Source organism: Anas platyrhynchos, chromosome 8 (assembly GCF_047663525.1).
Source record: "Anas platyrhynchos isolate ZD024472 breed Pekin duck chromosome 8, IASCAAS_PekinDuck_T2T, whole genome shotgun sequence".
Taxonomy (NCBI): Eukaryota; Metazoa; Chordata; class Aves; order Anseriformes; family Anatidae; genus Anas; species Anas platyrhynchos.
Window position 1 is genome coordinate 37,460,643 of NC_092594.1, and position 16,538 is coordinate 37,477,180.

Here is a 16,538-nt window from a genome sequence, read left to right on the forward strand (position 1 = left end):
GACTCTATGAAATGAGTGCCTTCAGTATCTGTTGGATCTAGTTAGGGTATTTATCAGACAGCATTTGGCTCGTGGGCAGGATTCACTCTTTTCAGTACACCTGACCACTGTCATTACCTCCTCACAAAATGGAGGCATTTGACCATACCAACCTTCTGTTGTTTCATGCCGTTTGGCCGAGCTGCTCAAGGTGGCTCTCAGGCAACACCAGGTAGTGCTGGTGGGAAGAGGACGGAGGTCTAGCCACCCTCTGCCCTTGCACTCTGTCACACTGGATATTACGTACACTAAAGTAGCTATGACTGTATCATCCACATGCAAACATATGATAAAATAACTGTTTGTAAATTACACAGATTAATTAGACATTCATGAAGGTGAGAGCGCCACAGGTAATGAGACAGAGCCTCCTATCTGTGACAAAGATGGTAATGTCATAGGAATGCCACTTGTGGGATAAAAAGCTTCTTGTTCCATATGGCTTGACATAAAACACCATCCCTGGGAGTCTTTGCATTGAGCTTAGTGGTGTCTGAATCAGTCTTTTTACCATCTAGAGAGTCCTTAGGAATTTTAATGAACTTGATGAAGCCCTGGAGCTTCAGGCTGTACCTGTGAGAAATTTGATCTTGCAGCACAAGTTTGTAAACAGTTTTGATGCATTCACATTTTGCCATTAAGCAGGTTCCCAAGCCAGCCAAAAGAGACATTAACGCATTTGTTCAAAAGAGTTTAAATTGGCTTTAGTTCCAAGATGCTACAATAAACCAAAAATAGTCTTTTTTTTTTTTTTAAGGGAAAAAAAAAAAAAATCTTTACTGTATTTCAAAATTTTTCAACCAGTGTATTTTTTAGAATATGAATTAATCATCATTGTGTGGTTAGGGAACGGAGTGACAAGGCATCCAAAGCTGAATTTCACCATCTCTGGTTCTGCTGGAGAACCTCAGTAGAAAACCAAGGAAGCAGGGCTTCTGTCTGGGTTAAGCTAATGGAGAACAAACATCTTTCGGTGAGGAAGCACTAGCTGTGTTTTGAAACAGCACCTCGGAGCACCTCCTTTATGTCCCATCATCTCTGTGTACTGATGCTGTCTTACATTCCCCTCCCCAGACATCACAATGTCTTTGCGGTATGTAAACTCATACCTTTGTCCCAGATATTTCTTTTGCTTGAGACACAGCATTTATTCCAGTGGAAAGATAGCAGCCAAACGATTCTCAGCTGTTAGCCTTGCAGAGCAATGCTAAACCGAGGAGGTCTGAGGATGCTGGGACCAATCTTAAAGCATGTAGTCACACAAACCACATCCTCGAGTTCTGGGAGAGCATGCTTTCTTTTGGCTGCATCTTCAATGGCTATGTTTTTTTTGTGGCCCCAAGTCTGCTCTCTCTGTGGGCCTGAAAGCCTCTCTTAAAGATGTGATGTTTGTGGAATCTGAGAAGCAATTTTTATCTTGCTGTGGGCTTTCTTTTATAGGAGGAGAGAATATTGCCCCCAAGTCAGTCACTCTCTATCCCATCATATTTCTTCCTGTTTGATCTCTCAAAGATTAAAGTTCAGTATATTTCAGGACAGTTATATTGCTGAGGTAATATAAAATTATTAAAAACAGAGAGAGAGAGACAATATTGTGACTACACATCAAAAGCTCTTCAAGACAAAGGAGGGAAAACTGACTTGAAACTGGAATTATTAGAAGCATCTGTGGTGTCCTTTATTTTCCATTTAACAGTGCAACACATTTTGGAATGTCTTAACTATTCAGACTGGCAACCTGGTACTGCCCTAATTTTCTGATTTGTACCCTAAAACGCGTGGTTTATCTGATCCTGAAGAGGGAAATCACAGCTGCCGGTTAATGAGCTTTGACCTTGAGGTACAGAGGAATGTTCTCCAATGCTGCAACCTGCAGCCAGTATGAAGAAATTGGGTTATTTTTTTCCAGTCGGTGAAGGAATTTAAAACAAAACAGAAATATCTATTAGATTCATAAGAAGCACATACATTTTTAAGCCACAGCTGGTGCGTGGAGTACAATGTGCATGTGTTTGTTTGTGTACGTGGGTACACGTATCCATACACACTCAAATGTTTTTGGTACTTATTTCCATAGTTTAAAAATAAAAAAAATAAAAAAATCCAACAACATTTTGAAACAGTAACTAACAGGAACCAGGATAACATTTATTTTCAGTCACCCTCACTGTAAACACAGGCGTGTGTACTTGGGTAGATCCAGAGCTGAAGAAGGCAGAAAATGCTGCCTTTATGGTGCAATCTCTAATTTATGTGTCCCTACAGCAGGAGTGATGCCAGGTTCCTCGGGTCTGGATGCTGGCTCTTGGTGCAGCTGTGGGATGAATCAGCCAAACGAGGAGCCAGGCTGCCAGAGTGCTGGGGACCATGAGCAGAATAGCCCATGTTTGGAAAAAAGATCCTCTGACGTGAGATCACCTGCTTTCACACATGTAGAAATCTTCCTATTTTAAGGGTAAAATAGACAGAAAAGGACAAGTGCTCATTCTATGGCTTCCTAACAGCAGCCGTAATGTGCCCTTCATGCAGCAAGCCCTAAGCTCTGTTTGAGTATCTGCTTTTGGGCATGCCTGGGCCTGGAGAGCCCATGCAGTCTGCAGCGTGCTTAATTTGCCTTATTGATGAAGATGTAAATTCATATATACCTTCATCAGGCTCTGATAATGGTGTGTGTGAGCATAAGGAACTGCAGAAGAGCGAGAGTCCCTCTGCTATGGCATCACATGGGGAAAAGTGGGCAAAGTCTGGGCAAAGAAATGGGCACCTGAGGGCAGGTAGGATGGAGAGGACAGGGAGGACAGATTGAGGTGGTGAGAGCTGAGGTAGGAGCTGAGTGCGAGGAGTCAGTGAGGGAGACGGGCATGTGGAGAAGATGAGCTAGAGATGGCTGTGGAGAGCTGCAGGGCCACAACTGCCCCAGCGTGGCAGACAAGGGGGGACAGGAGATGAAGGTTGAGATGCCTCCACAACAGGGGATGGGAGTAGGAATGACCCGTCTGGGAGACAGGGACCCTGCTGGGTGCGGTCACAAGGAAACAGGGCGGCCATTACCAACCGGTCCCCCTGGCAGCACAACATGGCGCCCTGAAGCAAGTTACCTCAGCAAGGCCACCTCAGGAGGCCCTGCTGTGGAGGCACCGGTTGATTCACCTCTTGATGGGTCACCGACATTACATGGTACTTCTCCACACCCAGTCCCACCAGGGCTGGGCTTGGGCTTGGCCAAAACCTGGAGAGAAGAGCAGGGAGATGGTATGGAGAGACAGCCGCGTCCTACACCCCACTCCCGAGCCCCTTCCCGAGCTCTCCAGAACTGACTGAGTGAAATATTTTCCAGCCGAGCTCTGGGTTTCCCCTGTTTTGGTTGCATTCAGCTTCTCACACCCAGGTTTCCAGCAAATGAAGCAAAATCTCTGTCTGTGGAAGTCACAGCGTGTTTTCTTTAAAGACTGCTGTCTTTGTTTTTCATTGGTATTACTCAAAATCATTATGCTGAACCAATGTTGTTTAAACAGATTTCGCTGTACACGACTCCGCTCCAGTAGGTCTTGCTTATTCTCAAATTTCACTGTAAACTACAGGAAATGTGATAAGAATCTGAGCAGAGTCCAAATCACAGTTCATTCCCTTGTGCAAAAATCGCAGTGGTTCTGGGTAGTTTCACATCACGAAGCAGGGGTTTAGCTTGGCTCAGGGGTCACCATAGAAAATGTATTTGCTGTTCTGTTGTAGTTACATTTAATACCATATTTTCTTGTCCCTAATATTTTTAGGCACCAAAGAACTTCAGTGCATTAGAGATGCTTCTTTAAAAAAAAAAAAAAAAAAAAAAAAAAAAAAAAAAAAAAAAAAGAGAGAGAGAGAGGGAAAAGAAAGAAAAAGGAAAAAAAAAAAAAAAAAGGAAAAGAAAAAGAAAGGCAATATGTACTTAAAGGCAGTTCAGGTGAGATTTACCCTCTTTTTCCTTGTTTCAGGCATTGTTGCCAGACCTTTAAGTGAACACTTCCTGGAAAAGTTAGCAGAAATCCAAGGATTCAACGAGTTTCTCTGGGAAGGTCTCTCATGTTCTTAAAGACAAAGCGTTTGCGACATCATATGCAACTTGCCAGTTTATTTCTATTGTTTAATCATTTTTGATCCTTTCACAAGATTTTTCTGGGAAAAAAAAAAATCTCTACATGCAGATTGAAGAGTGCAATAATAATCAGTTGTGTTATTATTAGTTATCACTAAAACACTAGTTTTTAGTGAAACTTACTTAACACAGAGCATATTTCTTAGCATGTTCAGGCCGCCCTATGGGATGGATCCACTTCATCTGTCTAACAAAGTCCAACTCCAGAGCTTGCTGATTCCATGTGTTTTGGCTTAACAGTCACTTTCTGCAGTTCACAGTGAGACCATGTGGGACTGGAGCTCTACGGATAATGGAGAGGGAAAGGGAGGAGCAGACAGACACGTCCCTCTCCTGACACTGGTATCAATAAAATAGCAGATTTCTCCTCCCTTTTGCTGGTAGCAGCTATTCTTGCAGCTCAGCTGCTTGTCTACCGTGCCAGAGACCTGAGGAGGTTTTTATTTTCACTTATGGCAATATCTTTTTCAAAAGTTCCTAGGGAATTTGTGCACAAAAGCCTTCTCTAATAGTAGATTATTTCACATTATTTAGGTTGCAAGCGTTTTCATTTGGAATTGGTGTTTGTCCACACTGGAGTCATTGCTTTAGCTTTACTGCAGCGTAGGCATAACCCAGGTACCAGCTGCATCTGCCAGTACGAGCCTCACCAGGGGTGGGTTACGGAGCCTGTCTGTAGGATCTGGTAAAAGCTCTGCTGAGAAGCCCAAGCTGAGCTCCAGGTTTTTGTGTTGGAGGTGCTGCTGGTAGGTGAGGTAGTCCTGATTGTCCCAAAAGCTTGCAGTCCTTGGGAGGACAACTGCTGAGCAGTGCCAGCCTGACTGTTGTTTACTGTGAAAATGTTTTCCCATAGATCAGGGCAGGTATTTGTAGAATGGCCATGGCTGTCTTCAAGAATATCTGTGCTAGTTAGGAAAGGATATTGCTGGACAAAAAGAAGGAGGAAACTGAACAATTAGGATTTAAACATGCCTTCACACAGTGACGCTGACTTCTGGAAGAAGACGACAATTCAGAACAGTAAGGACCCCAGGCAGATACAGCTGCAGCTGTGGAGGATCATGTTTTTAAGGGTTTGTACAGAGTTCCCTGGTGAGCAGGAGCAATGTGAGCACTTCTAGCTGAGAAATGGGTGCTCTTCTTCTTCTGGCAGGTCATTGCCTCTTCTCCCTTGGCATTCTGCTTGCAGAGCCTGATAGCTCCAGCAGCTTGTGTTAGGAGTTCAGGCTGCTTGGAGGGCAGCAGGTCCCAGTGGGAACAGCAAAACCCCCGTGACCACGCTGACGTGCTGAGGGTGGGTGGGATTCTGAGCCTCTAAAACCACCGTGAGTCCCAGCCATAATGCAGCATGAATGTCTTGTGTGCTAGCATTGCGAAGAGGTCAGATCCAGGCAAAATAGCTTAGGCACATTAGAAAAGACACAAATAAGCAGATGGTCTGGACACAACATTATGGTATAGCAGGAAACAGGGCCAGAAGTGGAATAGTTATTCCAAACTAGGTTCACATAAGCCTTATCTTCAAAAAAAGACTGTTTTTTTTCCAAAGACAGTTGGCTTCAAATGGATTGGATAGAAAGGTTAAAATTGCTTTTGTATATAGGTACAAGTTAGTTTATGCTAAAAAAAAATCTCAAATTCTAAGGAAGCCGGCCTTTCTAAGTAGCCTAACCATGAAGATTGCACAAGAAGCCATAAATCTGGCGTTTCCTAATTTCTGAGTGCTCAGCCTTGCAATATAAATAATGTTCCTTTCAAACATCGCTTTGTAGGCAATTCCTTTGCAATATAATTTATGTATTTATTTTCTTATCTAGTAGCTAGACTCAGTCCTGAAAATATGCAGACCACTTGCAGAGTTGGATCAAGACTTAACGCTATTATTCGTTTGTATCATACAAAAGCTGCTGCTATGCATGGTGCAGCACTCAAACACACTGTACATGCTGTATTCCTCCTTGCTGGTGCATAAAGAAGGGTCACACACTGTTTCTCCTGTATTCTGCTATTGCAGCAGCTTGCAGAAATATGGTAGGAGTCTGGTTTGCATGTCAGTGTTCATCTTGCTGACTGCAAACGTGTGTTTATTCACTGCTGGCTGCTTCGTGCCTGTTCGTTCAGCACCTCAAAATAATGCTGGTTGAAGTGACTTGCAGAGGGTGGCAGGAGCCCAGCTGAGGTCAGCATTCAGTTCTTGGTTCAATCCTGTAGCAATTCAAAGCATTTAGGCTGTTGCTGTATGAGGTGGATGGTGTCAACCTAACAGCTCTTTGCCATGGAGGAAAGGTCAGACCTACCGCTTCACTTTTGCAAGCTCTTGTGCTTGTCCAAACTCCTGATGAGCCAGTTTAGCTCACCAAGCTGGCAGAAAACTGTGTAAGAAGGAGGAAATGCATGTGTGATCGTGCAGGGAAGAAAACATTCCCAGTATGAGGTGGATGATGGCACTATATGGCCAGAAAGGGGCAAAAGGGAGCAGATTCAGCCCTTCTTGTAGAGGTGAAGTTAACAATCAGATTGCTATGGCAATGCCCATATGGGCATGCTGTTAACTAGCTCAGAGGAATATGTGAATTCCTGGAAAATCAGAGAGAAAGAGGAAGATAACTGATAGATCACCTTGGCAGTGTTGCTGTGCCTATCCCCAAGACAAGAAGGAGGGACATCTACAGCAGGTAGGTCTTGCTGCATTCTGCTCTTTCAGTGCTTTTGCCATCAAAATAGGGCTGAAATACAGCAGGCTGGTTGGAACTGCTGAGCTATTGTTCTAACCCGGACATTAAATTTCCAAAAGCCTTGGTTAAAGATAGAAATATTAAGAGTTTTTACCAAAACAGATTTCTCTGGGTAGAAAAAAATGGGCATATTGGGAAACCATATAAATAGTCCCAATAGACATTTAAAAATACAATATATATAGGGCAAACAGCAATGATCTCTAGTTTCTTTAGTGTCTAGCAACAAAGTCGGTGTACCTTAAAGTTATACAGCATCTGGATGTTTCCTCTTCATGCAGTGGATCACTACAGTGGCAGGCCACATATAGACCTCCCTGACAACCCTGAGAAATGCAAAGTAAAGTTAGCAATAAGTAACGTTTTACTTGCTATCCAGGTGAGGAAAAAGATGGAGTTTTACATTCCTCTGTAAGAAAATGTTAAAATGTGCTTTGCGTAGTAGCTGTGAATTTTAAACTACAAACTCTGGGTTGACTCCAGAGCTTGGGCTAACGGGATCTGCTGGCCAAATTTCTTTTCACTTCTGCATTTGTTGACCACTGGCTCATTTGGCAGTGTCTTGACTCTGATGAAACGAGATGATGAAGTGAAGGGCTGTTATTGGAGCTGTTATTAATGCTAATTTTAAGATAGACCAGCCTACCTCATTCCTTTGATCTTTCAAATTTAAGCTATTTTAACTCATGTAAGTCAGCTGCTCAAGAGGTTTGTACCCACCCAGTTCTCTGTGCTTCAGAAAAATGCTTTAAAGAAGCTGATAACTTTACTTTAAAGTAAGGTTATCATGTTGCCAATCTTGGTCAAGAGGGTTGGGATGAGTCTTAAGATCAGAGCTAATTTAAAGTGTTGTTTCATTCTGCCACGTGGGCCTCTCTGTTTCAGATTTACTGTCCCCCTCCCCCCCTTTTTTTAAGGCAAAAAATAATCCAGATTTTTTGTGGAGCAGTCTTTGCCCTTCTTTATGTCCTCATTTCTAGCCCCGCTGCCTGCCATCACTTTGAATAATATTATATTCTGCTCTCATAACTGAATATGTCCCCCAGGTGTATGCATGATTTTTCCAGACAACTTCATATTGATTATGAGTAAAACAAATGGCGCAAAGTCATCTATCATTTATGGCTGCCTGCAGGGATTTATAAAAGAATGAAGGAAAAATTGAAAGAAGCAAGAAGATTGTCTCCTTTTCTTTTCTTTTCTTTTCTTTTCTTTTCTTTTCTTTTCTTTTCTTTTCTTTTCTTTTCTTTTCTTTTCTTTTCTTTTCTTTTCTTTTCTTTTCTTTTCTTTTCTTTTCTTCTCTTCTCTTCTCTTCTCTTCTCTTCTCTTCTCTTCTCTTCTCTTCTCTTCTCTTCTCTTCTCTCTCTTTTTTTTTTTTCTTTTCAAAATAGTAAAATTAAAAGGCTACTATCATTGTTCTGGCCACAAAGCAACCAGTTTAACAAAACAAGGTCATGTAATTTTACTAATTATGTATGAAATCAGGGCTTTGATAGTTCATGCATTAGAAAGTCATGTGTGTGTTCATGTTTCTTAAGGTGAGGCTTATCCTTTCAAATCCACTACCAGAAAATGCAGCACCTGTGGATGCAGCAGAAATGCCAAAAAAAAAAAAAAACAATATATCTTTGTATAGGCAAATGTTTTGCCATGTGTCAGAAAAAGCCTGCACCCAGAAGGTAGCATTGTCTCTCTTTGTTTGTTTGTTTGTTTGTTTGTTTTTGTTTTGTTTTGTTATTATTCATAAATAAATGCTCAGAATTTTTAAAACTCTTAACAAAGTTCTAGAACCTGTTAAACAAGTGAATTTGAATGGTGATGCAATTTTAATGAAGAAGCAGTGTTTTGAAAGAAACTATATATGGCCTGAGTTCAGCTACCTGAGCTTACAAACGACGTGGTGGTGAATGAGACCAGCAAAATCCGTGGGCTCTGGTGAGCAGAGCTGAGAGGGAACAGGGGGACGGGAAGCACTGATATGTTTGCTGTGACACACCAGCTGGTTTCTCGACCCTCCAAACTAAGCACAGTGCAGCCACTCGACAGATACTGGCTTTATTTCAAGGAAACAAACAAAAAACCAAAACTGTCTATTCAAACCATTCAGTGAAAGCAGCCAGAAACCTTAATTCAAGTCTGTTTCTCCTTCCCTGCTCAGATATTTCTGGAATGAAGGAAAAAACCTTCTTTCCCAAAGGAAAGTCCCTAAAAGTTCTCCGCCTCCAGAAACACCTCTTTCTGCCATTCCTTCCTGCTCTGCCCTCAGAGGAGCCCTTTAGCCAGGAATCCCGATCCTTGTTGGTTCCCATAGCAGGGGCACGGTGCTTCTCAACACAGTGGGGCAAGCTCCACTCCAGGGGTTGTAAAGGATGCTGGTGCCACACTTTTAGCACACTTTTAGGCTGACCAAACCCAGTGCTTCTGTTTTACAGTGCTCAGCCGCTGGAATGGATGGCCTGTAGGGCAGAAAAGTGTCAAGAGGCTGATCTTAAAGAAGTTCCCATCATTCTGAAAGCAGGAAAGCTGTGCTCTCAGGCCACCATAACCACGGGTCAGTGGCCTCTCCAAGTTCCTTTCCCATGTTCTTGTTATATTCTGCTGGGGGGAAATATATTGAATGTAAATGGGAATCAACCCCTACCTCTCTCCAAATACATGAGTTGTTTTTGCCAAGATGACTACTAGAGAGGGGGAAGGAGAGCAAATTCCTCCTCTGTTACAAAGTCAGCACCATTTTCCACTGAACAGATTCACGTTATACCGTGTAGGATCTGGATGAAAAATGATTTAAAAGGACCCCTGTTCCTTTGCAGAACTCCCTCCTGTTGAGCAGGACTGGATTTCTTCTCTGAAGTTTCACCAGCCAGCTCACGGGTCTTCTCCTGGTATTGCCAGGTAGCAAATTACAATGAACGTTGTGATTTCACTGCCACTATTTCAGAAAGAGCAACATAAGTCCAGGATGTTTTGGGTCTGTACCCTAAAGTGAGCAATTATTTTCTTTTTCCTGTTAGTGAATATTTTCAATTATTTAATTTCCTATGGAGACATTTGGCAAGCAGTTTCCTTCCCAGCTTCTGCCAGTAACTCTTGTTCCTAAATGAAACAAGTTCTTGGCCTACAGGAGCACAGCCAGGAAATTTGTCATTGTTGGGCCAAGTGATATTTTTATTTGACCTAATCAATGACATTTATTTCAGGCAATACATATTTTAAGGTCATTTATTATATTAATAAATAGCATGAGGAAACCAGTGAATTCAATATATAAATATATATATAGAAAAAACTAGGTCATTTTCATGATATATTTCGTTTTGTACTTCTAGGGTTGTACATGGCATCACTGTTGAAATATTTTGAAGCTAACTTCCAAACTAGCAGAGGGAGCCAGATTCTGTTTCTCAGTTCAGTTGCCTTTGCCTCCCTCCAGAATTTGGCAGCACTTGGCCTGCTGACAGTTGTCTGCAGGACACGAAGTTCTCAACCCCTGTAATACTAGTGCAGTGGATTCTTAACTCATTCTATTTCCAGACCCAAGCGATGTGGAGGTGTCTGGGACGTTAAGGATAAAATCTTGGCCCTGCTAAAGTTAAATTCTAATTCACTTTGGTGAAAACAGAATGTCATTGTATAATTTTTGCTCTGTGTCAGAAGGTGCAGGATCAGACTGCTTACAAACCCCAAATAAATAGCTTGTTTGTCTTCACAATACTTTTTATCTAGCTGTGCCTTCAATGCTCAGGTACAACTTCCCCTGGTTTCATCACGAATTCCAAGTGTGGAATGGAAGGAAATTGAAATCTGTAATGGAATTGTTTCCTTTTATGGGCACAGCTTTAAATATTGCTAAAAGCAAAAAGCCTCTGGCAAGCAGTTTTTGACATTTTACAGGAGTACCATGGCAAGGGAGGTTGGAAGGATATCAAAGAGACAAAAATACTGTTGATCACTGAGCGCAAGGCTCCATGTTTTTTTCATAACTGGTGTCTTCCTCTCACTTTCATTGGTACTTCCTGAAAAATAATAGACAGTAGTGGGATCACGGGGGATTTCACAGTTCAGACAGTGGGTGACTCAATGTTTTGTTATGTATAAAATTACATTGGTCCAGTATGTTTTGTTTACAATTTAGTCTGCCCCCCCAGTCAACTATTTTTATAGAAGCAGGAGCAATAAGAATGAGATAATGCAGAGCTTTAGGAGGGCGCCAAGTCAGACAAAGCTGGCTAGCTGGGAGTAGACAAGAGTCTGGGGCAAGTTTGCCAGGTTTTTGGTGGAGGCCAGCGAAGGGGATGCAATTTTTAATTTTCCTCCTTCCCACGAAAATACCTTGTTAAATAACCTTCAGCATTCCAAATTGTTTCAAAAGAAGTGCCCTAAGATGGGGTTCGGTGAAGTGGTCGGTGCTGGCTTTCGATGTTCTTGGCAGCTGTTAATTTTATGGTGATGGGGCCTTCGACCAGCCCCACCACCCCGAGCTGCTTGCTGCCCTGGCCTGTCCCACAGCCCGGCGAAGGAAGAGGCTCATCCTGGACAGTTAGATCACGTCAGCTTCTAGGGGACCCCAAGACTTTCTGTTTAAAGGATGACACTCCATGGGACACCCTCTCTGTAATGGCTGTGGTCCTGTCCCCTCCCTGACCCGCAGCCCTGGGGCCTGCCTGATCCTTCAGGGTCCCAGCTCAAGAAGCCAAACTGGGAGAAAAAGGATCCTTTTTTGTGTTTTATTTTCCCTTAGTTTTTGATGGTTTCCCTCTCAGTTCACAGCAGGATCAGATGAGCCCTGGGGAGGGACAGAAATGCGCAGACAAAAGCACAGCAGAAGGTGGGGTTACGGCAGCGCTGGCTCGGACTCTCTAAAGCTGCCAGGAAACCAAAGGTTCCTGTTTGGCCTTACCTTACGTAGGTTGCAACTTCTCTCACTTGGTTTAGAAGAAGATGAAGCAGGGATAGTCTAACCAAGGCAGGAACAAGGCTTGCAGTGTGAATAGCCCTCCCAGCAACGTGAAGAGCCATGAAGGAATCACAGTTAAATAGGCACTTTGCTTCACTTATGTTCAGTGTTTGTGTAGCAACCTCGAAACTAAGAGAGAAAACCCAGGCAAAAATGCCAAGTAGATTTTACAATACTCTACCTAATGGCAAAAATATTTCTTCCCTTCATAAGATTTGCTTTTTAAACAATTTTAAGCAACATTTTATTTTCATTGGCATAGAAGGAGAGGACAGAATGGTAAAATAATCCTTGCTTTTAGCAGCAGCAATGAGCAGACATACCAGTTTCTTGTGAAAGTTTCTTGCGCTCGTTGGAGCTTTGTTCACCTACTTCTTTCTGTCATTTGTCACCCATAAGTACTGTAAGAGTTTTAAATGAGCTTACTTGAGCAAGTTCTTTTGTGAAAGTTATACCTGAGACTCTGTGTTACAATTCTGTAATTCCCAGTAACTCCTCCCTTGTTCTGTATGTAAGTTTTCAGAGGGATTAGAAGCATTTCATGTGAAGATTACCACAGGACGTGGTCTAGAATAGCTACATCAAAAGCAAGAGAGCGTTTGAACATTCATGTAAGTTGATATGCTTGTTTTAAGAAACTGAACATAATGGACTTGATGCCGTCCTCATGTCAGATTTACCTTTGTGTACCAATTCTGACTGTACCTGGGTTGTTTTTGCAAACCTGTATCCAAAATTTCCAGTCAAGATTATGTGTTGGGGTGCACCTACGTTTGTCAGGACCCCATGTCAATTTGCACCTGCTAGGGCTCAGGCCTTTGTTACCTGATTTGGAGTCAGGCAATGTGCTGGCTGTGTGCAAGGCCAGGATAGCCTTGGGAGTCTGAGTTTGATCTGGACACCGTGATGCTGAGGAGACATTCATCACAGATATTAAAGCATCAAGAGCTGAGGAGAAATGTGTGTATGTATGTCAGCTGTGGTCTTTGCAAAGACCAACATTCTTCTGTAGGATTTTGCTGTACCTAAGTTACTAACCAAACCAGGTAATTAGTGATGATTTACGAAGGTTTTTTATCAGCTCATTATTAATCTGAGTCTGCGGCATGAGGGTTTCATCATTATTTGTAGTACTGTATGGCAAACAAATAGCAGGCAATCCCCATTTGGGGTTTTCCTTCTGCCAAGCAACTCAGTGCTAACTCTGTACTGCCCTGGGAGGCCAAATCTGACCAGTTCTCTGTTAACCTGGGAGACTGGGGTGGTGGAGGGTGAGGAAGCCACACAACTAAAGGCAAAACCTCAAGCAGCACCCACCTGTTAGACCCAGGTAGCTGCTAATAAAGCCGCCTCTGGTGCTGAAGTCTCCAGTGTGCTTGGGTCGGGGCAATCCCACCAGCAGAAGCAGCTGGGGTTCAGAAGCAGCATATCCAAGAGGAATTATAGTGGAGGTTAAGGGACTAGATCATTCATCCCCTTCCTTCCCTCACACACATTTACGTGGTGTCCACATTGTCTTTGAAGAGGTCTGTTCGTGTGAGGCCTCTGGAGAGTGTCTGAGCTCCCTGGCCTCCTGCAGAGCTTGAGGTGGGGACACAGCTTTGAACAAAGGCAGCTGCCTGCCCTTCCTCTCACCTTTGGTGGCTTTAGATGTAGCAGAGCTGCATCACCTGTGGAATAATTTTAATAGCCCAAATAATCCACTCGCTGGCAGAGACGACTGACTGGTTTGACTGTGTGTGTGCTGGGTTGCTACCTCCTTAAGTGTAAGTGAACAAATTTAATCCTAAATTACACTAGGAAGTGTTAGGGTGATTTCTAGAAGGTACCAGGGTGATTTCAACAGAGTTCCTTTGAATTTGCCACCCATGGATGCGAGATCAGATGTACAGCATGGGAAATATATTTAATTACAGTGCTCAGCAGTAAATCGGTTAAGTCCTTGTTGAAATTCATAGGAAAATTCATAGTGACTTATAATAAAATTAAATATGTGTAGCAAAGTATAATAAAAATGGTACTTTATTATCAGCACTGTAAATATCAGCAGAACTTCTGCAGTGAATGGTTTTGGAGAATTTAATGGCTGGTCTGTAATTCTATCTAAATGTAATTTTCTGTATCTATGCCATTTTAGTGTCTGAAGACACAAAATTTGTGGGGAACTCCCATGGCTGGAAGGCAAAAAATGTGAAAAGAACAGAAGACTGGGATGAGTATACTGAGATGAGTATATGAGTTGCTGAACATTTACACCTGGGGGTCTGTAAGTGCAGTGACAATGTTTGAGTGTCACAGTATTTACAGATTCTGGATGTTTGTCCCTGTGAATCCTGAAGTTGTAGCAGCCCTCATCTTTTCTTAAATGCCCCCCCTTAAGTCCAGTGTTCCTCTGTGAGGTGCATTTGCTGGGGGGACCTGTGGTAGCCTGGAGGACATTTGTCCATCCAGCAGCTTCACTGGGGCTCTCCGTATCAAACACAGCTCTGACTGTGGAAATAATTCCTTGTTGTAACTGTTAAATTACACACTTCAGTTTCGCTGAACATGTGATCAAGTTTTTTTAATTCTGTTCTTGAATTCTTCTGTGAGTCAGTTTGTGGAAAAAATATAGGGAAATCTCAAAGCCAGGATGCTGCTTTGCCTCATGCTGGTAACTAGAGTTTTCTTTCTTATTATTTCTTATGTGGTAACTCTATAATGGTTCAAAAAAAACAAAATCCCATTTCTCTCTGAATTCCATTTGTTTTCAGCATCAATTAGAAAGATAAGGGCTGCTTCACTTAATTTGGAGGACAGCAAGTCATGGATTTAAGTGGAGAGGATTTTTTCTTTCACAAGAAGCACCTAGAGTGTAGGGTTAATTTTCCTTTGACATAGTTTCCTTGTTTTTATTTCCTTTAACAGAACTCCTTTGTTTTATATGTTTGATAATTGTTTCATTATGTAGTGGCACACCATCCTACGGGACTCTGCAAAATGCTCCAAACGTCCCTTTTTGCGCGTACAGCTCCGACAACCTGGACTTGTTTTAGGAGGGTGTCTTCAACTGGAGTGATTTTTCCCCCCATTAAATCCGAGGATGGAGAGGAAATTGCGAGGGTGAACCTTTCAGCTTCGGGGAGATGGGGACAGGACGCTTGGTCATGTGGAAGAGGCACAGCTCGGTGCCACCTGGTGGCAACAGATAATATGTTTTTAACAGATTTCTGCCTGCCTTTGAACTGCTGGGTCTGATTGATCAAAGGCAGGTCCAAGCGTTCAGCTGCAGGTTCAAACACAGGATTGCCTCTCACTTTGTGTTTGTTTCTTTTTTTTTTTTTTTTTTTTTTTTTTTTTTTTTTTCCCCTCAATTGCAAACAGCTCACAAAACATGCTTGCTTTTTTAAAAGCTTGCAGTCTGTTCTTAACTCCTGGCATGGGATTAGAGAGGAAAGAGGCCAAAAATTTGCTGACATAAGTGCAGCAGAAGAAATCTTAATTTCAGTTATATAATAAGGCAAATGTTCGACTTAAATATGTTTTCTTCATAAAACTGGATCTCTAAATTCAATTACTTCTATAAAAGAGATTTGAAATATAGCTTGTTTTTGTGTAATATGCTGTTCACATTACTGTGAGCAGTTTGCCCCTGTTGAGTTTTTACATGTTCTCTAATTACAGTGGCACTGAGTCAATTCCGACTTCATTAAATCAGTGTAAGCCTTCAGGGACTACTGATTTGTCCTGCTGTAATGAGCAGCTTGTTGCACATCATCCTTAGGAAGAACTGAATAGTGTTTAAAAAAAATGATGGTGAAACACTGGGAAATGTGGAGTTGCAAGGTATAAAAATGTGATCACATTTTGGTGAGCTCTGAGACTCGTGGTGCAAGAAGCAGAGTGGATCACGATGTAGCACTTCAGCAATTGCAGAGGAGATTGGGGGCTGTTTTCTGATGGTGAGAGGAAGAAGTGGGGCTTATTGTGCAGGGATAAAAAGAATAAAACTGAAAATATGTTTTCAGAGACTAGAACAAGCAGAGGGGACTGCTTCCACTGCACTGACTATCATCTGTGCCAGCTTAGAGTAAGATAAAATACCTTTATAGGTATGGCTATCATATTGAGAGCTTCGGTACATGCCAAAATGCCCTCTGAGAAGCTAGGTGAATACTCATGTGGCCAGACATGCTAATCTGCAGGGGTCTGAGGCAGTGCTACAAGACAGGTAAAAGCCAGATGAAATATTTCTGCAGCAGCTTGGCCTTCAGCATCAGCATTTGAGTGCCCTTTCTCGTGAGTACCTACAAAGCCTGCAAAACAAAAGTGTCCACAGCAGAGACGTACGTAGAGCTCTTTCCTTTTCTCCCTGTCTGTTATAGCAGGCATTCACAGCACTCGGATCGACTGCCATGAGCTCTCTAAAAACCACTGCTGCTAAAATAGATAGTAAAGAGCATACAGGCAGCCTTTGTGCATGCGTTTTGCCAAAATACCTAATCCCAGAGGTGCTGGGGTTTAACTGCATGCTAAAAGCTAGTTTGCCATCTCGTGGCTGGAAAGAGAACGCCACGAGATGCAACCAGATGCTCTGTTTGGATGGCTGCTCGGGTTTGTTTCATGAGAGAGAAATAAAACATCTGATTAACAGCAGTGTGTTTAGGAACCGTCTCCCCTCACTACAAATAAT